Source organism: Staurois parvus, unplaced genomic scaffold (genome assembly GCF_062004578.1).
Source record: "Staurois parvus isolate SC_StPar_1 unplaced genomic scaffold, SC_StPar_1.0 ptg001222l, whole genome shotgun sequence".
In the NCBI taxonomy this organism is placed as follows: Eukaryota; Metazoa; Chordata; class Amphibia; order Anura; family Ranidae; genus Staurois; species Staurois parvus.
This window is the reverse complement of record NW_028319018.1, coordinates 88,529-114,899: the sequence shown is the minus strand read 5'-3', so window position 1 is coordinate 114,899 and position 26,371 is coordinate 88,529. Positions and strand designations below refer to the sequence as shown.

Genomic DNA, 26,371 nt, shown 5'->3' with positions numbered 1-26,371 from the left:
ATGAGGAAAACCTCCGAGGATTGTCTCACTTTGTCTCCAGACTGGAAAGTAGAAGATGAGGACATCACACAGTATAGTCTAGGAGAAAACCTGGCTCCCTCCAATGTCCATCCAGCACCACCCAGTGTAGATGGACCATCGGATTCCTCCTATCCTGAGGAACCTCAGACTGTGCGGGACCCGGCCGGCCTTCCAACAGAGAAGAGCTTCTCCTGTACTGAGTGCGGGAAGAGCTTCCGTTATAAATTCCGTCTTAATAGGCATAAAAGATGTCACACTGGAGAGAAGCCGTATTCCTGTCCTGAGTGTGGGAAATGTTTTTCACATAAGTGCAATCTTGACACACATCAGAGATCTCACACGGGGGAGAAGCCATATTCCTGTCCTGAGTGTGGGAAATGTTTTTTAGTGAAGTCCAGTCTTTACAAACATCAGAGATCTCACACGGGGGAGAAGCCGTATTCCTGTCCTGAGTGTGGAAAATGTTTTTCAGTGAAGTCCAGTCTTTACAACCATCAGAGATCTCACACAGGGGAGAAGCCGTATTCCTGTCCTGAGTGCGGGAAATGTTTTGCACAGAAGTTCCATCTTTCCAAGCATCAGAGATCTCACACGGGGGAGAAGCCGTATTCCTGTCCTGAGTGCGGGAAACGTTTTGCACAGAAGTACCAACTTTATCCACATCAGAGAATGCACACAGGGGAGAAGCCATATTCCTGTCCTGAGTGCGGGAAATGTTTTTCTGTGAAGTGCCATCTTTCCAAGCATCAAAGATCTCACATGGGGGAGAAGCAATATTCCTGTCCTGAGTGAGGGAAATGTTTTGCACAAAAAACAGATCTTGTCACACATGAAAGGTCTCACACGGGTGAGAAGCCTTATTCCTGTTTTGAGTGCGGGAAATGTTTTTTAGACAAGTCCAATCTTTACAAACATCAGAGATCTCATACGGGGGGAGAAGCCGTATTCCTGTCCTGAGTGCGGGAACTGTTTTTCACAGAACTCCTAGCTTTACAAACATCAGAGATCTCACACAGGGAGAAGCTGATTTCTACTTCTTAGTGAGGGAAATGTTCCTCACTGAAGTCCTGTCTTCCTTTACATCAGGGGTCCCACACAACCCTGGAGGCGTATTAGTGCCTTGAGTGCGGGAAATGTCTTCTAGATGAATGTTGCTGGACATCCCAGCTCTCATGTGGGGAAGAAGCACACCCTGATATACACCTCAGATATACTCCATGGCTGATCTTCATCATGGAAGAAACAGTTCATAAGGAGATCAGAGGCCCCCAAAAACATGGATGAAGTGTGGGACCGGGTCGGCCATTGATGGCAGGAGAAGAAGAAAAATGGAGTCCTGCCCTGTGATTGGCTGAGTACAGTTTGTGGTGGGAGATTTCACAAACACTTGGAAGTTGATTATGATTACTTTGTGGACAAATGTCCCAAGCACTCATTAGGCCCACAGTTGGAGGTGAGGACAATACTTGCATGGTGGGGGATCACTGAAGAGGTGGGTGGTAATAAAATGTCCCAATTCTAGAAGAGTGACTGATGGTGTACACATGGAAGCAATGGAATTGTGTGTATACCGGGAATGAAGGAGTGATTGGTGAATGCACATATTGGGACTTTCCCGTGTCTTTCTCCATACATGTTTCTTCTTGTATGTTTCCCGTGATACAAATGTCTGTGTATATGATCGGCACATGATGGTCTGTCTATGACAAACGTTTCATTGATCTGATCATTTCCATGGTGATTGTGGACACATTGGCCCTGATTTACTAAGACGTGAGTCTACCAGCAGACTCTGACCATTCAGGCAGACTCAGTTAAATCAATGAGGACCTGTCAGTCTAGCGGTGGCGTCTAGCAATCTCATTGACCAACGTCTACTTTACTATTAGTAAATGTGGAATCGCGTCTGGCACATTTTCAGCTGCAATACCGGATATGTTCGCTAGATGGCGCACAAGCGTGGGCTTTGTACCATTGGAGCTTTCCTGTTGGCATAAGAGAATACTTAGAATGTAACATAATTAGTACACCGAGATTAGAATTGTTTTGTTTTTTTGCTGTTTCTCCAAAATGATGAGACAACTGATGCATTTACTAATGAATGTCATACATTCTATTTTCAGATGTTAAACATTTTCACACTTATATCTCCAATAATTGGGAATGTCCAGTTCTAAGCTCCCAATATAATGATATATCTTCCTTCTCTGTAATCATGTAACTATTCTATGTTAAGGTATTAATGCACATGGGTTATACACATCACACATCTGGGGGTGCAGCGGTATGCTGGCAGCTATGGGTTAGTCATCCAGCTCCATCCATCCATCAGGGTGGGTGCCCAAATGGTCCTGGGGAGGAATTAGCTCAGCCACAGGAGCCAGAAAGGTGCTTAATAGTGTAGACCAGTCACAGGGGTGGATGACCTTTCACCAGTTCATGCACTACTGTCCGTCACGGATAAACCACACGTGCCATTCATAGGCACTCCCTGAGTTGGTACTCTCACACCAAGGACATTCCATTATTCAGGAATGATTAGATGAACTTTTTATTAACACCATTTACCATTTTACATCATCATTAATGGGCAGCACAGTGGCTTAATGGTTAGCACATCTGCCTTGCAGTAAATGGGTCATGGGTTTGATTCCTTACCATGGCACCTCCTGCATGGAGTTTGCATGTTCTCCCTGTGCTTGCATGGGTTTCCTCCGAGTACTCCAGTTTCCTCCCACACTCCAAAGACATGCTGGTAGGTGTATTGATTCCTCTCCAAATTGGCCCTAGTGTATGAATGTGAGTTAGGGACCTTAGATTGTACGCCCCTTGAGGGTTAGGGACAGATGTGAATGTACAATGTATGTGTAAAGCACTGCGTACATTGACAGCACTGTATGTTCTGTCTTGGCATCGGTTGTACTTGTGGCGAGATTCGTGTAGACCCGGTCTGTAAGAATGTGTGCAGCAAGTTGAATGATCGCCTTCACAGATAGTTTACTCAATGAATACAACTTCAGAGGTGTCTTCCAATGCTTCTTTATGCTTCCAGGTAGCAAAGGTATGAACATAAAGGTGTTTTCATAGGTCCATTTCTAGTGATGTCACACAGCTTTCTCACTCTACAGTGTCTTCATAACCACTAAACAAAAGGGGAGTTACAACAGGAAATGGAGGGTGGAAGCAACCAACTAGTCAGAAACAGCAGGGGTGTGTGGATGATACCAAATAGCATGATAACATAACATGTAATAACAACTGCTAAACAGTAAAGCTGCGTGGCAGCACACTGTAAGAGTACCTAAAATAAATAAATGATTGCACTTTTTGGATTTTCCATGCGTTGATTGATAACATGCATTTATAGCGCTGCACTATTACTGTAACATATTTCTATTCTGGGACTGTTGCCAATACCCTGAGTGCTAGCTGCTACCTTCATATCTATACCTGGATTTATATTCATCTTGTATAATACCATTTTAGTAGTCTATATAATTTGACCAGCGCTCGCTGTATCATTATTTGTAAACAATGTAACTATTCTACATTGCAGCTCAAACTCTGTCTCCTCCAGTGGCTGAGTGGTTAGAACTCAGAACTTACAGCACTTGGGTCATGGGTTCTACTCCCAGTCATGGCTGCATCTCAGTTTGCATGCTTTCTCTGCACGGGTGTGTTTCTGCCAACACTCCAAAGACATGCTGTTAGGGTAATTGGGCCTAGTATATGTAAAAAAACAAAAAATTGGTTGTTCAATCAGCTGACATTACCACCAACAGCAAAAAAACATCTGATTTTCGTCCCGTCTACAGCCGGCATTTTTACTTCTGTCCCTTGCAGAGAGCTCTGCTATTATATTTTACATGAAAAGTATTGCGGTTGCCACATTGTATCCATTTTGGATAAAGATGTTTTTATTCGGATACAAATAGATACATTGTTGCAACCGCAAGACTTTTCATGTAAAATATAATAGAGGACTGGAATTCTTCTTCCCAACTTTACCAATAGAAAAAAAAGTGCCAAAACCCCCATTAAACAGCCGACCAATTAACCCACTAATGGTGCAAAAATTGGCCGATTTTTTTTTTTTCGGTCGATTTTCGACCCATCTATGGCCTGCATTAGATTGTAAGCTCCTTGACATTTGGACATGAATGCCCAAATTATGGAGATCAATTTCTAGGGTTCTGTCAGTGCCAGGAATATAGATCAATTAATTAAGATTTTGGCTACTGACTAGAAAGTGGAAAGGGAGTGAATCTTACCTGCGTCCTGTTCTTCTGACAAGTTTGAAATTTTCAATTTTCCTTCTGTTTATATTTCATTACAACTTTATCTTCTCTAAGGCTGCGTTCACACTAGCTTTGTCAGCAGGTGTCAGACAGGCATTTGGTTAGCGTTTTTTATGCTTCTCAAACGCCTATGAAAATTCTGCACATGGCAGCACACAGCGCTGTTCACACTGAAGCGTTAGCATTGCATCACGCCAAAACTGGCGCCTCCTGTCGAGTCATGAGGAATTGAAGCCTCGCATTCAAGTCTTTGGTGCCGCTCCTCAAATGCCTGGCAGACGTTTGCGATGTGATTGCGAGGATTTTTTGGAGCGTCAATACAATTTAACTTCATTACAGGCATTTGTGGTGCAGTTCTAACTCTTGGTAAATGCTTATCACATGCCTCAAAACCGCACATAGGGTGTTTGGGGAGCATTTGAGGAGCGTAACAAACGCTTCCCAGACACCTGTCCAATGCTATAGGGGCGTATGGCAAGAGTTAGAAATAAAGTCACGTGTGAAAGAGCCCTTAAATCTCTCTCCTTATACATCTTGACCCCACCCCCTCTGTCATCACCTGTCCCCCTTCCCCCTGTCATCACCTGTCCCCCACCCCCCTGTCATCACCTGTTCCCTCCCCCACCCCTGTCATCATCTGTCCCCCTCCCCCACCCCTGTCATCACCTGTTCCCCTCCCCCCCCGTCATCACCTGTTCCATCTGCCAATCTATGTATCCCCGCCCCACTCTTTTTATGTAACTATTTATTGATCTTGTTAATGTGTCTCATTTCCTATCACCTCCAGCTCAGATCTCACATTATTATACGATTGCTGATTGTATCTCACCTCTAGTCTGATTGAATTCACAATTCCTGGTCAGTCCCGTTCCCTGACCTCTAATAACCTTTAGGGCCAGTTCACACTACATGTGTTTCAGTTGCTTTTTTTGCATCCAAAACGCACAGAAAGAAGGTTATATGGTTGTCAATGTCATAGTTCACATCAGCGCTTGCAGTTCCAGTGCGTTGCAGGTGCTGCCAAAAAAGTCAACCAGGCTGCATTGTTTATGCATAGAACTGTACTGGAACACGGTAAAACGCCCTGGAACGCACTAAAACGCACATGTCCCTAATTAAATTTTAGAAAAAGAGAGGGGGAAAAATTAACTGGAATGCATAAAAAAATGCACTGGAACACGTCAAAAATGCATCCAAACTGCACTGGAACACACCAAAAACACATCCAAAATGCATTGGAACACACAAAAAACGCATCCAAAATGCAGTGGAACACACCAAAAACACATCCAAAATGCTCTATGGGGACACAGCAGCTGTATGAACACAGGTTGTCATCTGACAGGTGTGAAGGCGTGGGGAAGTGGCCCTGAATGCTCACTGTCTGTGTTCAGGGCTGTACACCTGCACCCATATGCTTATCAAATTATGACCTGCAGCATTTCCATAGTGTAACATAGGTTGCTTGCAAATGGCGACAGACACAAAAACAAAAAACTGATTCCCACGCTACAGGCCACAGCACCCATGTGAATGAGCCCCAAGACTTCCATTTCACACACAGCTTTATTTATGAACTCAGTACAGTTTTATCATTTAGATTTCACAGGAATATGGTTGGGATTATGTCCATTAATAATGTTTTTAGTGTATTTTTGCCATAAATATAATTTGGATATTTTCTCTGGCGGTGGGGGGCTGTCAGGGATGCTGTACAGGGCCCTGTGATATCTAACAGTGGCCCTGGGTGTATGCTTGTGTCTGTGCCACCTGTATAGTTAGGAAGAACCTTGAACCTCTGCTATGTACCTCAATGGATCTAGGAATTGGACATGTTTTCAACTGAAAATACAACAATTATTAGTAATGTTTCCCCAGCAAATGAGGATCAGCTCCTTGGTGGAGAACAGCGATCTCGTCATGTCCAGATGTGGTCTGGAATTCCACAAAAGAACAATTCACAAAACTAAAACATAGACTTGTAAATGACCACTAAACTCTCCTAACTACACTCCCATCCACTCACACTCCCCACTTCCACTTCCGGGTGTTTGCAAACGTCCTTCCCCAAATGTCATGATGTATTTCCGGTATGACAGCTGCTCCTCCAACAGCCGTCTTGGCATTGATTTATGCACCATAGCAATTTTACATGCGGCTCCATTGTGTATATGACATTTGCAAATATATGTTTGCAGTTCTATTGTGGATTTGGTATTGGTGAATGTATGCTTGCAGCTATACTGTGTATATGACATTGGTGAATGTGTGCTTGCAGCTATACTGTGTATATGACATTGGTGAATGTGGGCTTGCAGCTCTACTGTGTATATGACATTGGTGAATGTGTGCTTGCAGCTATACTGTGTGTATATGACATTGGTGAATGTATGCTTGCAGCTATACTGTGTATATGACATTGGTGAATGTATGCTTGCAGCTATACTGTGTATATGACATTGGTGAATGTATGCTTGCAGCTCTACTGTGTATATGACATTGGTGAATGTATGCTTGCAGCTATACTGTGTATATGACATTGGTGAATGTGTGCTTGCAGCTATACTGTGTGTATATGACATTGGTGAATGTATGCTTGCAGCTATACTGTGTATATGACATTGGTGAATGTATGCTTGCAGCTATACTGTGTGTATATGACATTGGTGAATGTATGCTTGCAGCTCTACTGTGTATATGACATTGGTGAATGTGTGCTTGCAGCTATACTGTGTATATGACATTGGTGAATGTGTGCTTGCAGCTATACTGTGTATATGACATTGGTGAATGTATGCTTGCAGCTATACTGTGTATATGACATTGGTGAATGTGTGCTTGCACTATACTGTGTATATGACATTGGTGAATGTGTGCTTGCACTATACTGTGTATATGACATTGGTGAATGTATGCTTGCAGCTCTACTGTGTATATGACATTGGTGACTGTATGCTTGCAGCTATACTGTGTATATGACATTGGCGAATATATATTTGCCAGTTAAGGCCCAAAGTCAACATAAATTGGAGGCCCAATTTATTACTGTTAAGAGGATTGTAGAAAAAGAATAGCTAGCTGCACATTGAACACGACCTATTCATTGGTACAGAACATGATCTTGTGGTGCAATAGAGGGCTTTTGGTTTGTTTGGACATACTTGCACATGTGCGCTCTAACAAGGAAGATTTGGGCATATTATATAGCTAACAACAATAAGTGTTAGGGGTGCTAGTACATTTATTTATGGTACTTATATAGCGCTGTCAATTTACACAGTGCTTTACATATATATGTTGTAAATTCACATCAGTCCTTAACCCTCAAGGGGTGTACTATCTAAGGTCCCTAACTTACATTCATATATATACTAGGGCCAATTTTGACAGGATCCAATTAACCTACCAGCATGTCTTTAGAGTGTGGAAGGAAACAGGAGTAACCAGAGGAAACCCACACAGACACAGGGAAAACATGCAAACTCCAGGCAGGAGGTGCCATGGTTGGGATTTGAACCAACAACCCTAGTACTACCAGGCAGAAGTGCTAACAATTTAGCCACTGTGCTACATTCAACTAGAACATGAAATAATCCCCCCCAAAAAAATACATAGTCCAAATGTTTATTGATCAAATACACATTCCACATTTATTTGGACAGCAACAACAAGTAGGTACATTTAATTTCTTGGTAAAAAAAAAAAAAAAAAAAGCAGGATTGATGTTGCTAAAATAGAACGGTCCTGCTCATAAGAGCTTACAATCTAAAAGATTATACTTCTAATGAACTGTGCTTTCACAGGTTACAGCAGGAAACAAACAGTTAATATAAATCACGTATTAGGCTTATCTATCCACAAAACAAGCTGCAGATCAAAATATCAATATAAAAATACATACGTGCCAAAATAACACCTCCCACCTCCCCAAATCCCCGACACATACATTTCTCACCATGTTTGTCTGAAAACTGCATTTCAGTCTAAATAAAGCAAGCTTGGAAGAGCAGAGCAATGGACATGTGTTAGGATTACAATGCAAAGATAATAAACACACAATCATTGTACAATAACACACAAACACACCTTAGAAGAAAGAACATGCAAAACATTTACAGCCCACATCAAAACACAGCGTGTGACCTGGGGCAATTCACCACAATATCTCTTCCTCCCCCAAACACAGCGTGAGTGTGGCCTGGGGCAATTCACCACAATATCTCTTCCTCCCCAAACCACCACAGACAAGGACTTGCAGAAATAATGTAGCCTGTGCAAGGAAAAAATCAGCCCCAACTGCATCTCTTTATATAAGGTAGGCCACACCCACCACTGTCATTCATTTGGTCAGAGAAAGTGTTTGCACCTGATGAATCCTCTTCCCACCTGCGTTAGCCCTTGGTATACAGGCCCCACAAATTAGAGTCAGAAAGAAAGCCACAGTGACGTGTACCTGTGCAGCATACAACAGAACATTGAACAGGGATGTGAAAGGGAACCCTATTGGCAATATTTCTTAGCCCTATGGGCACACTTCACTCCAGATTATCGCATGAGTTAAGGCAGTCACATGACCACATCTCGCATGCAATACTGAAAATGTCAATTCACTTTTGCTAGTATGCGGCATTTCCCATAAATCGGAAAAACACTCAGGAAATCAAACATAAAAAGGCCTTACACCACGGTCACATCAAAGCCGATTTGGCATTGTAACCCGTGTGTGTCACCTTGTGTGTCTGTACCCAGGCCAAACATTCCAGGGGGTGAAGACTTCTGATCCGGGGGCGGAGACTTCTGATCCGGGCCATATGGGGGATTTCTGTTATCATTATGATTTAAAAAGGAGCCAAACAACTATGTGATTATAAATGGCTTCATATGATCACTATCCCAATAAAAGACAGTTTTTTGGCAGATCAGTCATATTTTCAATATGAATACCAAAATGTCACAATTTCTGCCAGGGTATGCAAACTTTTGAACACAACTGTGTATATATATATATATGTCTATTTGTATGTGTGTGTATATATATATACTGTATATGTGTGTGTGTTTATGTATATGTGTATATAGTGTGTATATATAATAAAATATATAATGCTCAGTACATAATTGTCATAAAATAATGATGTTGATCACTGAAATTATTAACAAAAGTATGAATACAAATACACCGTGTTTCAAATTATTATGCAAATGATATTTTTGTCATTTCCCTCAATAATTGATGTAAATATCAGTCGGCATAATTCTCAGGTTACAACTATTAAGAGTACAATTCACATTTTATTGAACAAACCTCCTAATGATAACAGGATTTTTGTTCCAAATTATTCCGCACAGGAAGTTTCAAAACACTTTATAGGTTGTAAAGAACTGAAAATTGTCATTTGTTGTGTTTGCAGCAGAAATTTACTGAAATCAAAAGCTATTTCAATCCAACTTCTAACAACATTTTAACTTTGTAAACATTTGAACCGGTCACGTTACATTGTAACATAGGAGCCCTTATCTGATAGCAGATCACAAGTCTTGCATCCATTGAACTTGTGAGTTTTTGGACAGTTTCTGCTTGAATTTGTTTGCAAGATGTCAGAATAGCCTCCCAGAGCTGCTGTTTGGATGTAAACTGCCTCCCACCATCATAGATCTTTTGCTTAAGGATGCTCCAAAGGTTCTCAATAGGATTGAGGTCAGTGGAGGATGGGGGCCACACCATGACATTCTCTCCTTTTATCCCCATAGCAGCCATTGATGCAGAGGTATTCTTTGCAGCATGAGATGGTGCATTGTCATGCATGAAGATGATTTTATTACGGAAAGCATAGTTCTTCCTTCTGTACCAGGGAAGAAAGTGGTCAGTCATAAACTCCACATACTTTGTAGAGGTCATCTTTACACCTTCGGGGACCTTAAAGGGGCTGACCAGCTCTGTTCCCATGATTCCGGCCCAAAACATGACTCCACCACCGCCTTGCTGACGTCGCAGCCTTGTTGGAACAGGGTGGCCGTCCACCAACCATCCACTATTCCATCCATCTGGACCATCCAGGGTTGCACGGCACTCATCAGTGAACAGGACTGTTTGAAAATTAGTCCATGTATTTTTCTGCCCAATGCAGCCATTTCTGCTTGTGAGCATTGGTTAGTGGTGGCCGAATAGAAGGTTTATGCACAGTTGCAGGACTCTGGAGGACTCTACACCTTGATGTCCGTGGGACTCCAGAGGCACCAGCAGCTTCAAATATCTGTTTGCTGCTATGTAATGGGATTTTAGCAGCTGCTCTCTTGATCCGATGCATGGATCTGGCAGAAATCTTCCTCAATGTGCCTTTATCTGCACCAACCCGTCTGTGCTCTGAATCAGCCACAAATCTCTTCATAGTGCGATGATCACGCTTAGATTTTTGTGAAATATCGAATGTTTTTATACCTCGTCCAAGGCATTGAACTATTTCACTCTTTTCGGCAGCAGAGAGATCCTTTTTCTTCCCCATATTGCTTGAAAATGGTGCTCTGCTTAATAATGTGGAACGCCGTCCTTTAGGAGTTTTTCCTTAAATTGGGCTCACCGGCCAATCTAATTATCACAGATGTCCGAGATTGTTTTCAGTGATCAAAAGAGCCCTGACACACTATGCCATCCATGAGTTACACTGAAAAACAAAATATTGCATCTTTGTGACACTTAAATAGAATTTGCAGAATAATTTGGAACGCGGTGTAGTAATAAATCCATGATTCAGCTTTACCTGTACATTGTGATTAGAGCATATCGATCTTTTGCTGAGTGATTTGCATTAAATCCATGTTATTAGAGCTCTTAAAATGCTTCAGCAACTCTTTAGAACTCTTTCCAAGTGATCAGATGGGTTTAGAGGAATATTATGAGGAAGTATTGTGTTCGATGTGTCAGAATTGTAACAACGGCAGTGGAGAGAGGAACTTCAAACAAACAATCAACAGCAGAGGCTGCTCAGATGGCGGTGGAATGCACGCCGGTATGTAACCACTAGAGGGTGCCTGCTCAATGCGTTCCAGCCGCCATCTTTACTTGTCACTGGAGGGCATATCACAGGAGGTGCAACCGAGAAGCCTCTGAAACCGCCCATATGTAAATCCGAACAGACGGAGGGCGGCTGCACACAGCCACAGTCTACTGCTCACTGCATTGTCACTTGTGGGATGGAGAGCCCAGGAACCAACACCTCCATCTCACAACACAAGGAGGGATGGAGGGGCACAGCGTCCACCTTGCACTAGATGGAAGAGTTTATGGATTATGATCCAAAGGAGGAAGGAAAAAAAGGGGGAAATTATGCAAATAACTTAAAAAATAAAATAAATGATTAACGAACAATTGATGGACCACAACACTGGTAAATGGAATTGATGATGCGACGTACGGTGAAGATGCCGATTTCCTTGCGATTTGAAAAACTTCTGACAGATCTCTATGCAAATCGTCACAAAAGTAGTACATGTACTACTATAGAAATCAGTGTCGGAAACGCACCCATGTGACCGCTCTAATAGCAGACAAGAGGGTGCAACTTGACATACGATTTGCAAGCCTCATGTCATGCAAATCACATGCCAAGTCGCACTCAATGTTACTGCTATTAGAGCGTTCATGTTGGTGTGGTTCAAACTTGGTTGGAGCTGCAACAATTTCTAAATAATGAATACACTACTTTTCATGTGATTTGCAGAGAGATCTGTGTCAGATGTGTTGCAGATCGCACTTTAAATCAGCATGTCCCCCGACTTTGAAATCATGTGACTTCACTGTAAGTCCCATGATGTGACCGTAGTGTAAGTCGCACCACTTCAAAATCCGCTTTGATGTGACTGTGGAGTTAGCCCCCAGTCACATTGGGTGCAATTTTGCATACAATTTGCAAGTCGCAGGGCATGCAAATCGAATGCCAAGTCACATCCAGAGTGCACAATTTCAGGTGCGGTTTGAGAATTGAAATTGTACCGGATATCTGATCTAATGAATGTGGATGTGAGTGTCTTAATGTAAGCGATTTGCTGCAGCACAATTTCAAAAGTAGTTCTTGTCTAACTTTTTCAGCATTTTGTAGCGATTTCACATATAGACTACAATAGAAATCGCAATGCAAAACACAATTGAAAACGCAATAACTCATTGGTAAATCTACAGAAAATACGGTGAAAAAAAAGCAAAATTTAAATCACATCTAGTGTGAGCCAAGCAGGCAATCCAACAAAGGAAATAAATCTTTGAAGGCATGAGGTATCTGCATGCTCAGATAAGGGTCTGTTGTGGATTTGCGGGGGGGGACGGGACTCCATGCCATTATTTTATTTTTAAATCCCTTTCTCTCACTCTTCTCATGGTTTGAAAAACCTTCCCAAAAAGGGGGTGGAGTGTAAACCAGCATTATCCAATCAATCATTAGTCCAGGCCCTTATCTCATCCCATCGTTTGACATTCACATAAGGTGCTACTTTAAAGGTGTTTGAACAGACAAGGCCTCATTCTAATTCACATTCTGGGGATCATTTAGACAGAAAGCAAAGATGCTGCCACCAGCACATGTATGTTAGGGTAGTCACACGGAGATCATGCAAATTCATTGCTGTGGTTGGGATTCAAACCAAAAAGCCTAGCGTTGTAAGATATGTTGGGGGGTGTGATCTCCGGTATTTGTATGACACCGCCCCTCACATAGCACACTAATAATATGTTGGGGGGGTGTGATCTCCAGTATTTTTATGACACCGCCCCTGACATAGCACACTAATAATATGTTGGGGGGAGTGATCTCCGGTATTTGTATGACACTGCCCCTCACATAGTACACTAATAATATGTTGGAGGTGTGATCTCCGGTATTTGTATGACACCGCCCCTCACATAGTACACTAATAATATGTTGGGGGGGTGTGATCTCCGGTATTTGTATGACACCACCCCTCACATAGTACACTAATAATATGTTGGGGGTGTGATCTCCGGTATTTGTATGACACCACCCCTCACATAGCACACTAATAATATGTTGGGGTGTGATCTCCGGTATTTGTATGACACCGCCCCTCACACAGCACACTAATAATATGTTGGGGGTGTGATCTCCGGTATTTGTATGACACCGCCCCTCACATAGCACACTAATAACATGTTGGGGGAGTTGATCTCCGGTATTTGTATGACACCGCCCCTCACATAGTACACTAATAATATGTTGGGGGGGTGATCTCCGGTATTTGTATGACACCGCCCCTCACATAGTACACTAATAATATGTTGGGGGGTGTGATCTCCGGTATTTGTATGACACCGCCCCTCACATAGTACACTAATAATATGTTGGGGGTGTGATCTCCGGTATTTGTATGACACCGCCCCTCACATAGTACACTAATAATATGTTGGGGGAGTTGATCTCCGGTATTTGTATGACACCGCCCCTCACATAGTACACTAATAATATGTTGGGGGGGTGATCTCCGGTATTTGTATGACACCGCCCCTCACATAGTACACTAATAATATGTTGGGGGTGTGATCTCCGGTATTTGTATGACACCGCCCCTCACATAGCACACTAATAATATGTTGGGGGGGTGTGATCTCCGGTATTTGTATGACACCGCCCCTCACATAGTACACTAATAATATGTTGGGGGGGTGTGATCTCCGGTATTTGTATGACACCGTCCCTCACATAGCACACTAATAATATGTTGGAGGTGTGATCTCCGGTATTTGTATGACACCGCCCCTCACATAGTACACTAATAATATGTTGGGGGGGTGTGATCTCCGGTATTTGTATGACACCGCCCCTCACATAGTACACTAATAATATGTTGGGGGTGTGATCTCCGGTATTTGTATGACACCGCCCCTCACATAGTACACTAATAATATGTTGGGGGGTGTGATCTCCGGTATTTGTATGACACCGCCCCTCACATAGTACACTAATAATATGTTGGGGGTGTGATCTCCAGTATTTGTATGACTCCGCCCCTCACGTAGTACACTAATAATATGTTGGGGGGTGTGATCTCCGGTATTTGTATGACACCGCCCCTCACATAGCACACTAATAATATGTTGGGGGGTGTGATCTCCGGTATTTGTATGACACCGCCCCTCACATAGCACACTAATAATATGTCGGGGGGGTGTGATCTCCGGTATTTGTATGACACCGCCCCTCACGTAGCACACTAATAATATGTTGGGGGGTGTGATCTCCGGTATTTGTATGACACCGCCCCTCACGTAGTACACTAATAATATGTTGGGGGGTGTGATCTCCGGTATTTGTATGACACCGCCCCTCACATAGTACACTAATAATATGTTGGGGGGGGTGTGATCTCCGGTATTTGTATGACACCGCCCCTCACGTAGTACACTAATAACATGTTGGGGGAGGTGATCTCCGGTAATTGTATGACACCGCCCCTCACATAGTACACTAATAATATGTTGGGGGGGTGATCTCCGGTAATTGTATGACACCACCCCTCACTCTAGTGGCCATAATGAGGTATTACTTCCAAAATGCCTCAAATCAGGAAAAACAGTTCCATACCACATTATGGCCACTAGATGGAGACAATGATCATAGGAAATCCCTGTATGAAAAGACCAACATGTAACATGGCTGAATGAATGCTGGTCATATTAGTCCATCTATTCTCTAAGTGGGGTGGTATCTATTGGGCCAATCTCTTTTACAAACCACACATAATATCGCCCTTCAAAGTGAAAACAGAAATGATTTGCAGAAAATCAAAAAGTAGAAATATTTTCCGGTGGATCCCCTCTACCCAGACCCCATATGTAGACATAGAACAACAAGCTGTGTTCCCTCTCGTGCCGCACTCCTCCAAACACCCAAACCCACACAGAAGCCAAGGGAAATAATGAGAGGAAAGTTCCCCCCTAGTATGGGGCGGAGTTCTCCTTCCCTCCTGTTGGGGAATGGGAGAAGGATGGACTGAAGACAGAGAGATGCTTCGGGGTCACCACTGTTCTGTAGAGCCTTGAAATGAAGGACATCAACTTCAGAAGTTCTTGTTGTCTGTGTAAAGTTCCCCGATAACGAGATCTGGGCTCTCCCGGCTTCTAGCTCTGTAACCCGCTATATCATTATCAGGAAACGCAACTCCGACACCAAAGAAGGGCTGAAGTTGTGTCCTTCATTTCCAGGATCTACTGACCACTCTGCACCCCGACATTTACTGCACTTCATCCATGTCTTTGGGGGCCTCTCATCTCCTTATCAACTGTTCCTTCCATGATGAAGATCAGCCATGGAGTATATCTGAGGTGTATATCAGGGTGTGCTTCTTCCCCACATGAGAGCTGGGATGTCCAGCAACATTCATCTAGAAGACATTTCCCACACTCAAGGTACTAATACACCTCCAGAGTTGTGTGGGACCCCTCATGTACAGGAAGACAGGACTTCAGTGAGGAACATTTCCCTCACTCAGGACAGGAAAGTGGCTTCTGCCCCGTGTGAGATCTCTGATGTTTGGAAAGATTGAAGTTACTTGAAAAACATTTCCCACACTCAGGACAGGAATACGGCTTTTCCCCCGTGTGACATCTCTGATGTTTGTAAAGACGGGACTTCTCTGGAAAACCTTTCCCACACTCAGGACAGGAATATGGCTTCTCCCCTGTGTGAGATCTCTGATGTTTGAAAAGATTGGACTGCTGTGAAAAACATTTCCCACACTCAGGACAGGAATATGGCTTCTCCCCCGTATGAGATCTCTGATGTGTGTTAAGATGGAACTTCACTGAAAAACATTTCCCACACTCAGTACAGGAATATGGCTTCTCCCCCGTGTGAGATCTCTGATGTCTGTAAAGACTGGACGTCTCTGAAAAACATTTCCCACACTCCGGACAGGAATACGGCTTCTCCCCTGTGTGAGATCTCTGATGTATGGAAAGAACGGACTTGTCTGAAAAACATTTCCCACACTCAGGACAGGAATATGGCTTCTTCCCCGTGTGAGATCTCTGATGTCTGTAAAGACCGGACTTCTCTGAAAAACATTTCCCGCACTCAGGACAGGAATATGGCTTCTCCCCTGTGTGAGTTATTTTATGCCTATTAAGACCAGATTTATAATGGAAACCCTTCCCACACTCAGTACAGGAGAAGCTCTTCCCTGTTGGAAGGCCGGCCTGGTCCCGCACAGTCTGAGGTTCCTCAGGATACAAGGAATCCGATGGTCCATCTACACTGGGTGGTGCCGGATGGACATCCTCAGAGGTTTTCCTCATCTCCCGGCCATGGACTAAAAGACAAAGAGGATTCTCCCCCGTGTGAGATCTCTGATGTCTGTAAAGACTGGACTTACTTGTAAAACATTTCCCGCACTCAGAACAGGAATATGGCTTCTCCCCCGTATGAGATCGCTGATGTGTGTAAAGATTGTACTTCAGTGAAAAACATTTCCCACACTCAGGACAGGAATACGGCTTCTCCCCTGTGTGAGTTGTCTGGTGTGTGTAAAGTTTGGACTTACTTGTAAAACATTTCCCGCACTCAGGACAGGAATACGGCTTCTCCCCTGTGTGAGTTGTCTGGTGTGTGTAAAGTTTGGACTTACTTGTAAAACATTTCCCGCACTCAGGACAAGAATATGCCTTATCCCCCATGTGAGATCTCTGATGTGTGTAAAGACTGGACTTCTCTGAAAAACATTTCCCGCACTCAGGACAGGAATACGGCTTCTCCCCCGTGTGAGATCTTTTGTGCACATTAAGAATGGATTTATAACTGAAACATTTTCCACACTCTGTACAGGAGAACCTCTTCCCTGTTGGAAGGCCGGTCCAGTCCCACACAGTCTGAGGTTCCTCAGGATACAAGGAATCTGATGGTCCTTCTACACTGGGTGGTGCCGGATGGACATTGGAGGGAGCCGGGTTTTCTCCTGGACTATACTGTGTGATGTCCTCATCTTCTACTTTCCAGTCTGGAGACAAAGTGAGACAATCCTCGGAGGTTTTCCTCATCTCCCGGCCATGGACTAAAATACAAAGACAAAGAGGATTACTAGACAGGAGCTGATTGGTTCCCCCAAACCAGGACTCCGCCCACATCAGGCAGCTTGGTCTCTGAGGAGTTTACAATTCCACCCTCAAGGGAACTAGGAAATGGCTCCTCTGATCTCCTACCAGGTCATTTCTTTATTCATGGACCTTAGTCAGAGAGTGAGGAAACAACCAGAACTGTCTTTTATAGGAGGGACAGTGATGAGGGGATTATAGGACGAGGGTCCCCACCCCCTCTATCACTCATCACCATCTTCCCAACACAAGAAGTACTGCACTTCCTTATTTAGTCCATGATTTAGTCATGAAGAACAGCGGGGCTGAGCCCCACCAGAGGTCAGAGAGTGAGGATGGGGGGAGAACAATCAAGATGAAGACTGGACTGATCCTGAAGACCACCATCATTGGGGTATTGACTCCTCCCTCATTATCACTTTCTGTTTAAGGGTCCAAAGTTGGAGGATGTTATCACATTATTATCACCATGTAAAAGTCTGTGCTCCAATCACATCATCCGATATAAAATGTCCAGCTGGGAGGAAATGGGTGTAACAAAAGAGAATCCATATTATGTGTATATATAGCAGTGGGGGGAGGGGGCAGAAGTCAGGAGTATGTAATGTACAACATAGAGTATATAGTGCAGGGGTCAGGAGTATGTAATGTACAACATAGAGTATATAGTGCAGGGGTCAGGAGTATGTAATGTACAACATAGAGTATATAGTGCAGGGGTCAGGAGTATGTAATGTACAACATAGAGTATATAGTGCAGGGGTCAGGAGTATGTAATGTACAACATAGAGTATATAGTGCAGGGGTCAGGAGTATGTAATGTACAACATAGAATATATAGTGTAGGGGTCAGGAGTATGTAATGTACAACATAGAGTATATAGTGCAGGGGTCAGGAGAATGTAATGTACAACATAGAGTATATAGAGCAGGGGTCAGGAGAATGTAATGTACAACATAGAGTATATAGTGCAGGGGTCAGGAGTATGTAATGTACGACATAGAGTATATAGTGCAGGGGTCAGGAGTATGTAATGTACAACATAGAGTATATAGTGCAGGGGTCAGGAGTATGTAATGTACAACATAGAGTATAAAGTGCAGGGGTCAAGAGTATATAATGTACAACATAGAGTATATAGTGCAGGGGTCAGGAGTATGTAATGTACAACATAGAGTATATAGTGCAGGGGTCAGGAGTATGTAATGTACAACAGAGTATATAGTGCAGGGGTCAGGAGTATGTAATGTACAACATAGAGTATATAGAGCAGGGGTCAGGAGTATGTAATGTACAACAGAGTATATAGTGCAGGGGTCAGGAGTATGTAATGTACAACAGAGTATATAGTGCAGGGGTCAGGAGTATGTAATGTACAACATAGAGTATATAGTGCAGGGGTCAGGAGAATGTAATGTACAACATAGAGTATATAGAGCAGGGGTCAGGAGAATGTAATGTACAACATAGAGTATATAGTGCAGGGGTCAGGAGTATGTAATGTACAACATAGAGTATATAGTGCAGGGGTCAGGAGTATGTAATGTACAACATAGAGTATATAGTGCAGGGGTCAGGAGTATGTAATGTACAACATAGAGTATATAGTGCAGGGGTCAGGAGTATGTAATGTACAAGTTATATAGTATAAGGGTCAGGACTCACAGTATTAGTATTCTGTAATCAGTGGAAGCTTAAATGTTTACTGTAGAAAACATCTAGAGGTGAGATGGGATTAAACCATCATGAAACAGGTTAGATTGGAGGTGAGCAAATCCTTGGACAGAGGGGTGGAGGTGGACGTGGTATACTTGGACAGGGGGGTGGCTGTGGACGTGGTATACTTGAACAGAAGGGTTGGCGGTGGACGTGGTATACTTGGACAGGGGGGTGGCTGTGGACGTGGTATACTTGGACAGAGGGGTGGCGGTGGACGTGGTATACTTGGACAGAGGGGTGGCGGTGGACGTGGTATACTCGGACAGAGGGGTGGCGGTGGACGTGGTATACTCGGACAGAGGGGTGGCGGTGGACGTGGTATACTCGGACAGAGGGGTGGCGGTGGACGTGGTATACTCGGACAGAGGGGTGGCGGTGGACGTGGCATACTCGGACAGAGGGGTGGCGGTGGTATACTCGGACAGAGGGGTGGCGGTGGACGTGGTACACTTGGACAGAGGGGTGGCGGTGGACGTGGTACACTTGGACAGAGGGGTGGCGGTGGACGTGGTACACTTGGACAGAGGGGTGGCGGTGGACGTGGTACACTTGGACAGAGGGGTGGCGGTGGACGTGGTACACTTGGACAGAGGGGTGGCGGTGGACGTGGTATACTTGGACAGAGGGGTGGTGGTGGACGTGGTATACTTGGACAGAGGGGTGGCGGTGGACGTGGTACACTTGGACAGAGGGGTGGCGGTGGACGTGGTATACTTGGACACAGTTCCCCACACACAGCTAATGTGTAAGGTAAATCTACAGGCTGGAAAAATCTGAATGCAATTGGATTGAATACTGGCTAAAATATAGTATTCAGAGAGTAGTGGTTAATGATTCATACTCTGAATGGTCTGGGGGTGTCAGTTGGGTACCCCAAGGTTCAGTATTAGTGGGGTACCCCAAGTTTCAGTGCCATCAGTGGGGTACCCCAAGGTTCATTGTTAGTGGGGTACCCCAAGATTCAGTGTCTTCCGTGGTGTACCCTAAGGTTCAGTGTTATTAGTGGGGTACCCCAAGGTTCATTGTTAGTGGGGTACCCCAAGATTCAGTGTCTTCCGTGGGGTACCTTAAGGTTCAGTGTGATTAGTGGAGTACCCCAAGGTTGTGTGATTATTGGGGTACCCCAAGGTTCAGTATCATCAGTGGTGTACCCCAAGGTTCAGTGACATCAGTGGTGCACCCCAAAGGTTCAATATTAGTAGGGTACCCCAAGGTTCAGTGTTACTAGTGGCTGAAAAGAGAGGAAAGGGGGGAGGATGAGGGAAAATATATTTCAGGATGGTTAGTCCCTTCGCCAACATGGAGGTTGAAACCAAAATGGTTGAACCGCATCCATCTCTGATGCGCACTTTTGCAACAATCCCCACTTCAGTCGATCCTGATTACGGCAGCCAGACTCATCCACCTTACCAACCGCTTAGTTTCTACCACCCCCCTCTGCCAATCCCTCCACTGGCTTCCGATTGCCCAACGGATCAAATTCAAACTGCTAACACTGACGTACAAAGCCGTCCACCATACTGCCCCGAACTACATCACCGACCTAATATCCAAGTACCACCCAACACGCACACTCCGCTCCTCACAAGACCTCCTCTCTAGTTCCCAGATCTCCTCCTCCCATGCCTGCCTCCAGGACGTCACCCATCCTCTGTAACTCCCTACCCCAATCCATCAGACTATCACCCACTCTCCTCTCCTTTAGGCGCACCCTGAAAACCCACCTCTTTGGGGAGCCTATCCCACCCTCTGCTAACTGCCGATCTCCTCCACTCTTCCTACCACTCCAACCCCCACAGCTTTTCCTCCCGTACCACTATCCCCTTCCTCCTAGATTGTAAGCTCCAAGGAGCAGGGCCCTCGAACCCCTCGTGTTTTGCATTGTATTGGTATTGTTCTGTCACATGTTCTGTCCCCCTTTGTAATGTACAGCGCTGAGCGAACTATTGGCGCTTTATAAATACTGTATAATAATAAATGGGGGATATGATCTCCATGTATAATACATAAGGGGGGGGGTATGATCTCCATGTATAATACATAAGGGGGGATATGATCACCATGTATAATACATAAGGGGGGATATGATCACCATGTATAATACATAAGGGGGATATGATCTCCATGTATAATACATAAGGGGGGATATGATCACCATGTATTATACATAAGGGGGGATATGATCACCATGTATAATACATAAGGGGGGGTATGATCCCCATGTATAATACATAAGGGGGGGATATGATCTCCATGTATACTACATAAGGGGGGGATATGATCTCTATTTATAATACATAAGGGGGGATATGATCTCCATGTATAATACATAAGGGGGGATATGATCTCCATGTATAATACATAAGGGGGATATGATCTCCATGTATAATACATAAGGGGGATATGATCTCCATGTATAATACATAAGGGGGATATGATCTCCATGTATAATACATAAGGGGGGGATATGATCTCCATGTATAATACATAAGGGGGGGATATGATCTCCATGTATAATACATAAGGGGGTTATGATCTCCATGTATAATACATAAGGGAGGATATGATCTCCATGTATAATACATAAGGGGGGATGTGATCTCCATGTATAATACATAAGGGGGATATGATCTCCATGTATAATACATAAAGGGGGATATGATCACCATGTATAATACATAAGGGGGATATGATCTCCATGTATAATACATAAGGGGGATATGATCTCCATGTATAATACATAAGGGGGATATGATCTCCATGTATAATACATAAGGGGGGATATGATCTCCATGTATAATACATAAGGGGGGGATATGATCTCCATGTATAATACATAAGGGGGGGATATGATCTCCATGTATAATACATAAGGGGGTTATGATCTCCATATATAATACATAAGGGGGGATATGATCTCCATGTATAATACATAAGGGAGGATATGATCTCCATGTATAATACATAAGGGGGATATGATCACCATGTATAATACATAAGGGGGGGATATGATCTCCATGTATAATACATAAGGGGGATATGATCACCATGTATAATACATAAGGGGGGGATATGATCTCCATGTATAATACATAAGGGGGGATATGATCTCCATGTATAATACATAAGGGGGGGGGATATGATCTCCATGTATAATACATAAGGGGGATATAAGCTCCATGTATAATACATAAGGGGGGGATATGATCACCATGTATAATACATAAGGGGGGAGGATATGATCTCCATGTATAATACATAAGGGGGAGGATATGATCTCCATGTATAATACATAAGGTGGGATATGATCTCCATGTATAATACATAAGGGGGGATGTGATATCCATGTATAATACATAAGGGGGATATGATCTCCATGTATAATACATAAGGGGGATATGATCTCCATGTATAATACATAAGGGGGGATATGATCTCCATGTATAATACATAAGGGGGGGATATGATCTCCATGTATAATACATAAGGGGGGGATATGATCTCCATGTATAATACATAAGGGGGGGATATGATCTCCATGTATAATACATAAGGGGGGATATGATCTCCATGTATAATACATAAGGGGGATATGATCTCCATGTATAATACATAAGGGGGATATGATCTCCATGTATAATACATAAGGGGGGATATGATCTCCATGTATAATACATAAGGGGGGATATGATCTCCATGTATAATACATAAGGGGGGATGTGATCTCCATGTATAATACATAAGGGGGGATATGATCTCCATGTATAATACATAAGGGGGATATGATCTCCATGTATAATACATAAGGGGGATATGATCTCCATGTATAATACATAAGGGGGATATGATCACCATGTATAATACATAAGGAGGGATATGATCTCCATGTATAATACATAAGGGGGATATGATCTCCATGTATAATACATAAGGGGGGGGTATGATCTCCATGTATAATACATAAGGGGGGATATGATCTCCATGTATAATACATAAGGGGGGATATGATCACCATGTATAATACATAAGGGGGGATATGATCACCATGTATAATACATAAGGGGGGGTATGATCCCCATGTATAATACATAAGGGGGGGATATGATCTCCATGTATACTACATAAGGGGGGGATATGATCTCTATTTATAATACATAAGGGGGGATATGATCTACATGTATAATACATAAGGGGGATATGATCTCCATGTATAATACATAAGGGGGATATGATCTCCATGTATAATACATAAGGGGGGGATATGATCTCCATGTATAATACATAAGGGGGGATATGATCTCCATGTATAATACATAAGGGGGGATATGATCACCATGTATAATACATAAGGGGGGATATGATCACCATGTATAATACATAAGGGGGGGTATGATCCCCATTTATAATACATAAGGGGGGATATGATCTCCATGTATAATACATAAGGGGGGGATATGATCTCTATTTATAATACATAAGGGGGGATATGATCTCCATGTATAATACATAAGGGGGATATGATCTCCATGTATAATACATAAGGGGGGATATGATCTCCATGGATAATACATAAGGGGGGATATGATCTCCATGTATAATACATAAGGGGGGATATGATCACCATGTATAATACATAAGGGGGGATATGATCTCCATGTATAATACATAAGGGGGGATATGATCTCCATGTATAATACATAAGGGGGATATGATCTCCATGTATAATACATAAGGGGGGATATGATCTCCATGTATAATACATAAGGGGATATGATCTCCATGTATAATACATAAGGGGGGGATATGATCTCCATGTATAATACATAAGGGGGGATATGATCTCCATGTATAATACATAAGGGGGGGATATGATCTCCATGTATAATACATAAGGGGATATGATCTCCATGTATAATACAGAAGGGGGGATATGATCTCCATGTATAATACATAAGGGGGATATGATCACCATGTATAATACATAAGGGGGGGATATGATCTCCATGTATAATACATAAGAGGGATATGATCTCCATGTATAATACATAAGGGGGGATATGATCTCCATGTATAATACATAAGGGGGATATGATCTCCATGTATAATACATAAGGGGGGATATGATCTCCATGTATAATACATAAGGGGATATGATCTCCATGTATAATACATAAGGGGGATATGATCACCATGTATAATACATAAGGGGGGGATATGATCTCCATGTATAATACATAAGGGGGGATATGATCTCCATGTATAATACATAAGGGGGGATATGATCTCCATGTATAATACATAAGGGGGGATATGATCTCCATGTATAATACATAAGGGGGATATGATCACCATGTATAATACATAAGGGGGGGATATGATCTCCATGTATAATACATAAGAGGGATATGATCTCCATGTATAATACATAAGGGGGATATGATCTCCATGTATAATACATAAGGGGGGATATGATCTCCATGTATAATACATAAGGGGGGATATGATTTCCATGTATAATACATAAGGGGGATATGATCTCCATGTATAATACATAAGGGGGGATATGATCTCCATGTATAATACATAAGGGGGGATATGATCTCCATGTATAATACATAAGGGGGATATGATCTCCATGTATAATACATAAGGGGGGATATGATCTCCATGTATAATACATAAGGGGGGATATGATCTCCATGTATAATACATAAGGGGGATATGATCTCCATGTATAATACATAAGGGGGGATATGATCTCCATGTATAATACATAAGGGGGGGATATGATCTCCATGTATAATACATAAGGGGGATATGATCTCCATGTATAATACATAAGGGGGGGATATGATCTCCATGTATAATACATAAGGGGGGATATGATCTCCATGTATAATACATAAGGGGGGATTGCTGTAGGAAAGTCCTGGATTCTTTCTTGGATACACAGAATATAACTGGATATAACATTTATAGGGATGGTTGATCCAGGGAATATCCGATTGCCTCTCGGGGGGATCAGGAAGTTTTTTTTTCCCCTGCAGGAGCAGATCGGATCGCGCTTTGCTGGGTTTTTGCCTTCTGGTGGATCAGCTGTGGGTGTCGGATTATAACTTTTATTTTTATTGGTACAACTAGATGGAATTTCTTTTTTCAGCCAGACTAACTATGTAACTATGTAGGTCCCACACTGCTGCCTCCCATCTCCTGAGACTGCACTCAGTGACTTGGGTCTGAGACACTACAGACATATCCCTCCACCCGGCACAGCCAGCAGATAACAGAGAATGTCCCCTGGAGGAGTCAGGCACAAGGCAGGAGACCCCAGTCACATGTCCTGGGTGCCTACATTATGCAATGCTTATAGGAAAAATCAACATTTTTCTGCCAGCTGAACCCCAGAATCTCCATAAATCCAGTCTAGATACATAAATTGTGTCTGCAGCACAGAGAAGGAAGATTATCCGAGAGAAATCCAGGAATACAGGACGGGGAACACAGCTCAGGAAAGTGACCAGGGGATTACAGGCTGATATCACCCAGTCCCCGCCCTACTCTGGACCAATCAGTGAGCAGTATGGGTGGAGGAATGGATTTAGTGTTCATGACCCACCTGTGCTGATCTCTGTAGGAGTGTCCTCCTCTATAAATGTCCCCGTTATTCCATCCTCCTCCATAGACTGCTGATCATCCCTCACATACGCCTCTTCTTCTTCTGCTTTCACCTCAAATTCTATATCGATTGGATCTCCACTCTAAATCAAGGAAATGAGAGAGAATATCATCTGTAAAATGTAAGATTTATGATTGTGACATCACATATAAAATCCACACATTGTCTCTACAAGTTTATGTTCTAGATGCTCCATCCCACCAACCTTGCAATGGGGAGGGATGGTGTGACCTTCCTGTGTGGAATCCCGGGAATACAGAGGACGGGGACATCTCTCTGGTGGGTTCCTGGTATTAGGTGGCTCCATCATATCCTTGTGTCCTTCTGAAAACTCCTCCATCACTCCATACTCCTCATCCTCCTCTTTATACTCTTCTTTAACATCAATATTATCATCCCCAAGGATTCCACTCTGAAAGATATAATAAAACATTCATTGTAACAAACATGCTGTGTATAAATCACAACTACCAATAATTGTCATCATCTACCTGATGATGGTGAGGGATGGTGTGACCTTCCTGTGTGGAATCCCGGGAATACAGAGGATGGGGACATCTCTC

At 43.1% G+C, this 26,371-nt stretch overlaps 1 pseudogene; it reads left to right on the top strand.

The window, feature by feature from the left end:
- LOC149438048 (uncharacterized) overlaps positions 1-26,371 on the top strand; it is a 39,870-nt pseudogene continuing 13,499 nt past the window's right edge.